Raw genomic sequence first — 9,266 nt, 5'->3', positions numbered from 1 at the left:
AAAGCTCACTCTTAGTCAAGACTAGTGTAGAGCCAAACTCAATCCCAAAATTTAGCGCATTGGCCTAAGATGACCCAATACCCAAGGCGTGTTGGGCCCATTAGAAAGACCACCTTGAGTCTAAAACGGCCCATGGCCTAAACAGATTATCATATCATTTGAAGGATGTCTACGTTATTTGAAAAGTCATTGTCCCTCGGGGTTAGGAGTAGATTTTAATAGCTTTTTCCAGTCTAAAAAGGATTTACGCAAGCTACTATCCAAAAGGGATGGATATTTGGAGATGGAAAGAAGTTCACGATCAAAGGACCTTTCATGGATGCATAGTTTAGGGTTGTACCCCTGCGCGGGACTGATTATTTGTATCCTATATCCCCTATTGTGTATCCCTATTCGACTTATTCATAAAATCTGTATAATTTGGGGTTTTGGGGGCAATGAAATATTTCAGATGACGTTATGCATCCTTTGAATCGTTAGACTTACCCTTGGCACAAAAGGGTCACATATTTGTTTAGAACGTGCAATATTTGTTTGTAAGTGTTATAACTGTTTGTGTGAATATGTTGCTTTATTTGAAGATATTCTAGCTCACTCATCTCCGAATTGTTTTCTAGAACCCTTTAAGCACAAATATCAAGTCACTATCAAAAGTGTGTCCAAATACTCTTTGAATCTTTGGTTTCAGAAAAAAAAAAAATTCAAACTTCATTTTTCAAATCTTACTTTCTCGTCAAAAAAAAAAAAAAAAAAAAAAGTTAACCCTTTATCTCAAATCAAAGGAAATTCAAGCTAGTCGAACTACGTAGGACCTGAATTCTCCTTTGTGAGATACGTAGGCAGCCTTTCAAGGCTCGGTCCCAATTTTTGAGAAATTCTATCTTTCCAACTCTTACAAAGAAATTAAAGTTTCATCTTAATCGAAAATCGGAAATATGACAATGAAAGATACAATCGACTTTGTCTCGACTCAAGTTGGCGTCTCAGATTCACTAAGCTCAAAATCAAATAGACAAATTTCTGTCTATTTAGTCATTTCTCTAAATATGTGGGCTAGTTTATCTTCAAGTGGAGCAACTCTTATGTGTTTGTGGTCATATGTGTGATATTTTGTATTATTTATCATCTACATTGACTAACACGTTTAGCTTTTGAGTTATTTTTCTTTGTCAGGTGCTTAGAACTGATCTGTGTTGATAAGCTAGCTGAACACCCTTATTTTACAAGATCTAAGTGTCACGTCCCGCCACATCACAGTTAAATTTGGCGTCCGAATAGGGGCGGAAGGGTCTAGAGTTGTGGAGAGGTTTCCGGAAGACTCTAGAACCTTTTAGATAATTCAAGAAGGCTAGAGAATTCCTTAGAATTCTCTAGAATAATTTAGATAGTTTCTAAAGAAAGCCTTAGAATTCTCTAGAGTGTGTAGAGAATTCTAGAGAGGGGGCTTTTGTGTAAATATCTTAGGGACTTGTAAGTAAATTTAATTTACACTTTAGTCCTTAGGAGTTAGTATAAATAGGGGGTGCCATTCATTTGCAAGGCATCCAACGAAGAATCCATCCAAGCAAGCAACCAAGCAAGTTTGTAAGCAATCTTCCAAAGCTAATACAAAAGCCTTCTTCCAAATTCTCTAAGTCTTCCTTTTCATTCTCTTAGCGATCTTAGTTGTAAAGGGCTTACTTGAGCTTACAAGATCGTGAAAGATTCGTGAGTAAGTTGTCAAGTGCCGCACGGAGTTTTAGCAAGACTCTAAGTCCGTGACATAAGGCTCCCAAAGATCCCTTCCCCGATCAAAATTCGCAAAAGGGAAAGGTAGTAATGGGTGATAACAATGAAAAGATTGGCCTGACTGAAGTTATTGTGGCCCAGCCTACCGTCGCTGATCAAAATGAATTAATTATGCAATTGATGCAACAGAGTGCTGAAATGAGGGTTGAAATGCAAAGAAGACAAGATCTACCGCCACTCCACTTTCCTCTTCCAAGCGCGAAACTGGCTCAAAACCCACCCTCTAACCCCATTCAAAAAACCCCAATCATCGATCTAACCACCCCAAATCCGCATCATGCCTCCGTCTCTTACCAAGCGCCACCTCCTTCTCAAGGTACCAACCCCCAAACCTTTCCTCCTCATCAAAATGCCAACCCGCCAGTTTGCCCTCCCCCTCAAAATCAAAATGTTAGCAGTCCGCAAACCTTCACCCACCACCAAAATCAGCATACCAACCCCCAGACTTTCCCCCCAAATTACCAAGTCACTCAAAATACCCAGAATCCCTCCATTGCTCCGCCATTGCCCCAAAAGACTATTTTTCAAATTCCAATTCCAAATGAATCATATGCCAACTGTTCCGAGCTTGATCACTATAAGGAACAAGAGAGAGAGTGGAGGTCAAAAGAAGAGGCAACCAAGCTGAATATGAAAAAAGAGATCAGGAAAGCCATGCAGGAGTTGCGTTATATTCCTGAAGTCGATGGGTTGAATGTATCCATCTGAATTTTGACCTCCCGAAAGGGTTTAAAGTGCCAAAATTTGACACTTTCGGAGGAACAGAGAATCCATTGGCGCACCTGAGAGCCTACTGTGACCAACTCGTGGGAGTTGGAAGGAATGAAGCTTTGTTAATGCGGCTCTATAGCCGAAGTTTAAGTGGAGAAGCATTTGAATGGTTTACCTCTTATGAGATAAAACAATGGTCTAGCTGAAATGCACTAGCTAAGGATTTTGTCGAACGGTTCGCCTATAATGTGGAGATCGTTCCCGATCAATATTTTTTGGAGAGAATTAAGCAGAAATCCACTGAAAACTATCGTGAATATGCGTATAGGTGGAGGAAAGAGGCCGCCCGAGTTCGACCTTCCATGTCTGAGAAGGAGATCGTTGAAGTGTTCATACGCATTCAAGAGCCAGAGTATTATGACAGGATAATGCTGCTCATAGGAGCAAAATTTATGGAGATAGTCAAGGTAGGTGAGGCTATCGAAGATGGGCTTAAGACCGGAAAGATTTCTCACGTTGCCGCCTTAACTGAATTTTTAGGATTATTGAAAAAGAAGAGAGAGAATGTGTCTTCTATTTCCTGTGCATCTGATGAAAAAGGACATTTCAAAATATCCTCACCTTTCAAAGGTTATCCTCGAGCTCCACAAAATTCATATCCAGTTTGTTATACCCAATCAGGTTATCAAATTCCACCAACGAGTTACCAAATTCCACCTCTTGTTTACCAAACTCCACCTCCACATTACCAAAATACCCATCTGTATTACCAAGCTCCACCAGTTAATTGTTCAAATATCCAATCAAGTTACCAAACTCCACCTCTGTACTACCAAAACACCCCTCCTAGATACCGAGCTCCACAATACCCAAATTTTCAAACACAAGCACCAACTTACCAAAATCCTTCAAATTACCGTCAAGGACCTTCACATCCAGGAAATAATTACAATCCTCCTCGTCGAGATCTCGAGAAGAAACCTTTTAGAGTTTTCACCCCCTTGATCGAGAGTCGAGCATAACTTTTTGACAGATTGCAATCGGCTGGTCTGATACAGACAATTGATCCAAAAAATATCAATGTCAACTCCAAGTTTTATAGACCTGATCTTCATTGTGCTTACCATTCAAGAAGTGCTGGGCATAATATTGAGGATTGTATCGACTTGAAGCATAAGATTCAAGACCTGATAGATCAAGAGATCGTCACTCTTCAGACGTCCACTCTTAATGTCAACAGTAACCCCATGCCGAATCATGGAGGGTTGACTATTAATATGATTGAAGTTGAAGAAGATTTGAATGTGGAGAAAGTTATAATCTCAGCCAACCTTGAAAAACTTGAGAAAATTGTAGTCTCTCCAACCAAAAAATCTGAATTTGGGATCATGACACTTTATAAAGCTTTTGCTTTAGCGCCAAAGGAGGGTCAGAACAAGCTGAAGATTGATCAAACTTTTTCAAAATCATTGCCTCACTCATATAAGTCTTTTCCAATGCAAAATGGTCTAGGGGAAGGAATCAAAAATTTGTTCAAAGAAGGTGATGTTGTGCTTGAAGAGATGATTGAGACGCCAATCATACTACAGAACGAGCCAAATGAGCAAATTCCTAACTGGGCATCCACTCCGCTTTTGATTCCTCGCTCATCTTGGTAGAAATAGACAATTTTCTATGTTGTTTCTAAATTGGAGGTGTTCCGAATGAGGCTCGAGACCCATCCTTTACTCTAATTTTTGTCTCAATATGCTTTAATCCCCCTCAAAATATTTTGAAAAAAGGAAAATGATTTATTGGCATGGCCAAAGTTCTTATTTTCTTATTTCAAATGAAGAACTCCTTTATTGCGAAAATTTGTTTTACTTGCATTATATTTGCTATCTAACAGTATTTGTCTATGATTTCAGTGAAAATATTTTCAAATCTGTCGATATCATGTCATGTCACAAGCTAAATGAATAAAATGGGGTAGATGCGGACGAATTTAAGGACAACAACAAAAACATCATGGCACCCAAACACTTTGTTGAGGAGTTCAAAAAGTTCAAAAATCACGATAAGTCAATTTCAGAAGAGATCAGAATAGTGAATTAGGAAAATGATGAACGCATCAATGAAATCAACATTGGTGCCTATCTGACCAAAACACAAGAAAGAGAACTCATCAGTTTGCTTGGAGAACACATCGATACATTTGTTTGATGACGTCACATGGTTGAGCTGAACATTGGATCTCACAAATCATCAGTCCACTTAAGCGTTGTTAAAAGATACCATGTTTAAAGACTCGATTTCTATCTTTTCCTTGTAATCGCCTTTATTTGCTTGTAATCGTTTATACTTAGAATTTATTCCTTTTGTAATGAACTACGTCTGACCTGAATACTCGAGAATGAGATACGTAGGCGGCCTATGTCGGCCTCGGTCGACTTTTGTGTAATTTTCTTACTCCTATTAATGGGGACCTACGTTTGACCTGATTCCTGCCTCAATGTGATACGTAGGCGCCACAAGGGCTCGGTCATATTTCCTGTAAGATTTCTATTTTTCTTTACGATAAAAACTGGGACAGAATTTTTGAGAGGAACTCAAAAATTCTCAAGAAGAAGATCTCTCCAACATAGTCATGACTGAGCTTACATTGAGAGCTGTAACTGGGACAGAATTTTCAAGAGGATCTCAAAAATTTCGTAGTTGTTCATCAATATTTGAAGATAAGCCAAGACAGTTAAATTGGGACAAAAATTTTGAGGATGACCTCAAAAATTTCAATTAGGTTTATCGGCAGTTTAGAGCAACTTTGAATACTTCCCAACAAGTAATCAGATAGATCTCGAGATATCAACTTCAAATGGCGTTCATTAAGCTTGACGTGATGTGATACTTGACATTGACCTTTTCCAAACATTACTTTTGAAAATCTATTTTCCTTAAAAACTTTTCCCTCATATTTCAATTATTTTTGCATAAAAATGTTTTGTCTTATCTATCAAGAAGCGGGAGATCGGAGAAATCAACCAGAGATAGCAAGATAAAGAGTAGATGACTGAAGAGATCGACACAGATCAGTTCATTTTTAAACTAACAATTTTTTGTGGATGTAGGTTTATAGGTTTACCTCAAAATCAGCATATTCCTCCATTCAATGAATATGGAGAAGTCAAAAGGGCGAATAGCTCCTTGAAATTGACAATTTTTTCTGTGGATGCAGAAAATATTTTAGGCTTCTTATGACAAAGGATTGGGAATATGAATAGCATTATTCGAATTCTCAACAAGGCGAGGTCCATAACGAATATGCAATTATGTTCGGAAATGAAACAAAAGAAAACCTCGAAGAAAGATATTTTATTTTCCAACAACTAAAGATACTTGGAGGACATTACCTGTATCATATTATCAGACATGACAATAATACTACCCGAATAGTCATTTATATCGTATTGTCAAATGAGATGATACTACTACTCTGAGAGTCATTTTTATTCATATTATCATACATGACAATATTACTATCCGGAGAGTCATTTATACCGTATTATCAAATGAGATGATACTACTACTCTGAGAGTCATTTTTATTTATATTGTCGATTGAGACGATATCACTACCCGGAGAGTCATTAATATCGTATTGTCAAATGAGATGATACCACTACTCTGAGGGTCATTTTTATTTATATTGTCGATTGGGACGATATCACTACCCGGAGAGTCATGTATATCGTATTGTCAAATGAGATGATACCACTACTTCGAGGGTCATTTTTATTTATACTGTCTATTGAGACGATACCGCCACCCAGAAGATACCTAGAAGATCATCTATGTTGTTCGGTGAAACATCATCTTCGTTCAGTACTGGTGATGACATCATCAAAAGATTCATGCATCGTGGAGGAAAAATTCATGCATCGCGAAAAAAAGATTTATGCATCGCGAGAAAAGAGATTCATGCATCGCAAGAGAAAATTCATGCATCGCGGGAAGGAAAGTCATGCATCGCGGAGGAAAAATTCATGCATCGCGGGAAAAGGATTCATGCATCGCGAGAAAAGAGATTCATGTATTGCAAGAGAAGATTCATACATTGGAAGAGAAGATTCATGCATTGCAAGAGAAAGATCATGCATTGCAAGAGAAGAGGTCATGCGTAGCAAGAAAAAGGGTCATGTATCGCGGAGGAAAAATTCATGCAGCGCGAGAAAAGAGATTCATGTATTGCAAGAGAAGATTCATACATTGGAAGAGAAGATTTATGCATTGCAAGAGAAAGATCATGCATTGCAAGAGAAGAGGTCATGCATAGCAAGAAAAAGGGTCATGTATCGCGGGAAAGAGTTTCATGCATTGCAAAAGAAGATTCATGCATTGCAAGACAAGACTCATGCATCGCGAGGAAAAGATTCATGCATCACGGGAAAGGAATTCATGCATTGCAAGAGAAGATTCATGCATCGCGAGAAAAGAGATTCGTGCATTGCAAGAGAAGATTCATGCATTGCAAGACAAACTTCATGCATCGCGAGAAAAAGATTCATGCATCGCGAGAAAAAGATTCATGCATAGCAAGAGAATGGGTCATGTATAGCAAGAGAAATATTCATGCATTGCAAGAGAAAGATTCATGCATCGTGGAAAAATGTTTCATGCATCGCAGAAAAAGAAATCATGCATCGCGAGAAAATCAACGTCGGCTGCATTATTTTCATTTGCAAGAACAACATCAAGAGAACCATCAATAACGACATCAAGAGAACTATTAACATATTGCATCTGCCTATTTTATTACTTCGTCATCAAAAGAAGAGTACATTGAAGATTATATTACAAATACAAAATACGAACTTTATTTGCTTTACGTCAAACCCGGTGGAATTGACGTTAAATGTTCAAAGAGAGCAATCAAGTGTCAACACGGTAAAAGACACTATCTCTCCATTTGAATTGCATTTTATGCTAATGAATTTTATCTTAGTCTTTTTCGAGAGCATCCCAAGAGGATGAATTCTCAAAGCAAACCACAGGTGCGGACGACATCAAAAATGATGCAGCACAACGTGGAACTTTTTCTTAGCAGCGAATTGGGACATAGTCCAAGAGGAGTGCCAAACTCTTAGGACGCGAGCAGAAGAGTGACTTCCACCACAATCAAACCACACCCCTATCAGAAGGCATGTGGGTTTTTCTTTAGATTTCCTAGTCTCAATTTCGCATCCGGGAAATTTTGGGTTCACCGAAAGCAAATTTCCAATCTGAGTGTGAAGTGCACCACATTCATGGCTAAGAGGTTACAAGCCTATTTTTCATACTCGACTTACTTGTCACTCCTCCAGAACCATGGGTTATTTTGCATAATAGATTTCCTTTTCAATCGATCGAGTCGAACTACAAGCAGTTTTATTCCCTAAGTTGAGAGATATGTAGGCAGGATCAGTGTTGAAACTCAGTTGTATTCCATCATTCACTCTTAAATATCGAGCATTCCGATCTCTCCATAATTCGATATCGAGATAGCTTTTGAACTTTTTTAAAATCGTGCGTCAAATCAAGCCTATCAAACTACAAGTGGCCTGAATTCTCATATAGCCTGAGATATGTAGGAAACCCATTTTTGGGGTTCGGCCATAATTCCCAAGTCTGTACCAAAATACCCTTTCGAAAGATGAATATCTGTTCGGTCAAAATTGGATCGTCAATTTCATTTGCCTCAGATTTCTTTCATCAATCCAAGTCAAACGAGGGACATCTGTTGACACCCAATTTTGGCCCTCCATAATATAAATTAATCATTGAGTTTCTTCAATTTCAAGCGATTTAAAATAATTAGTTTTAAAAATTTGCAGAATAAATAAATAATAATAATAGTTTGCAAGTTATTTTTAAATGTTTTGTCACCTTTTTATAGTTTTTGAATAATATACATGTTTACATAATTAAGTATATAGTTGGAATATTTTATGAATATTTAAAAATCGTCTCCAAAAGATTTTATTTCTTACTTAAATATTTTAACTTAATCCATGAGTTAATATATAAGTTAGGTTTATATTTTGAGTTAATTAGTTTATAATTAAATTAATTATTATATTTTGTTAAGATTAAGAAGCTCATTAATTAATTTATATTAACTCATCTTGTTTAGATTTTAGTCGAATTCACCAATTAAATTCTATTTGGCTACAATTGAAATTTATTTGGTTATATTTCTATTGTAAATCTAGCCACTATTTTACCTCCCTTTAAAATCAATTGCAAGACCATTTTGGGCCTTTTTCCTTAAACCATTTCAGCCCACTCCATTCTCTCTTCATTTTCCAGCAGCCCACTAACTCTTACAACAATAACCCAGGCCCAACACTCTTATAACAAATAACCCAGCAGCAATATACAATACATACAGTACCCAGTAGTGTACAATACCAGTACGCATACCCGACCCAGACCCCTGCGCGTTTTCTTCCTCGCAGCTTCAGCAAACGTGAGCAGAAGTCCAAAACGACCCCACTCCCCCATCTTCTCCGGCAGTCGCATCAATCCGGCAAATCCGGAGAAAAGTCGCAACTCTGACCCATCAGCAGCAGCTCCAAACGGCACCTGCAGCAGCCATCACTTAGTCGTCCCTTTTTTCCCCCTTTTCACGAAGTTCCAGAGCAAATACAAATCCCCTTTTCCCCCTCTTCAAGGATTTTCCCATCCTTTTACTGTTTTCTCGAAAAGAGCTTTTTAAATTCAAAAATCTTCCCGTTTCTCCCCCAATTTCTAGTC

Source organism: Solanum stenotomum, chromosome 9 (assembly GCF_019186545.1).
Source record: "Solanum stenotomum isolate F172 chromosome 9, ASM1918654v1, whole genome shotgun sequence".
Lineage (NCBI taxonomy): Eukaryota > Viridiplantae > Streptophyta > Magnoliopsida > Solanales > Solanaceae > Solanum > Solanum stenotomum.
This window is presented reverse-complemented; position numbering follows the sequence as displayed.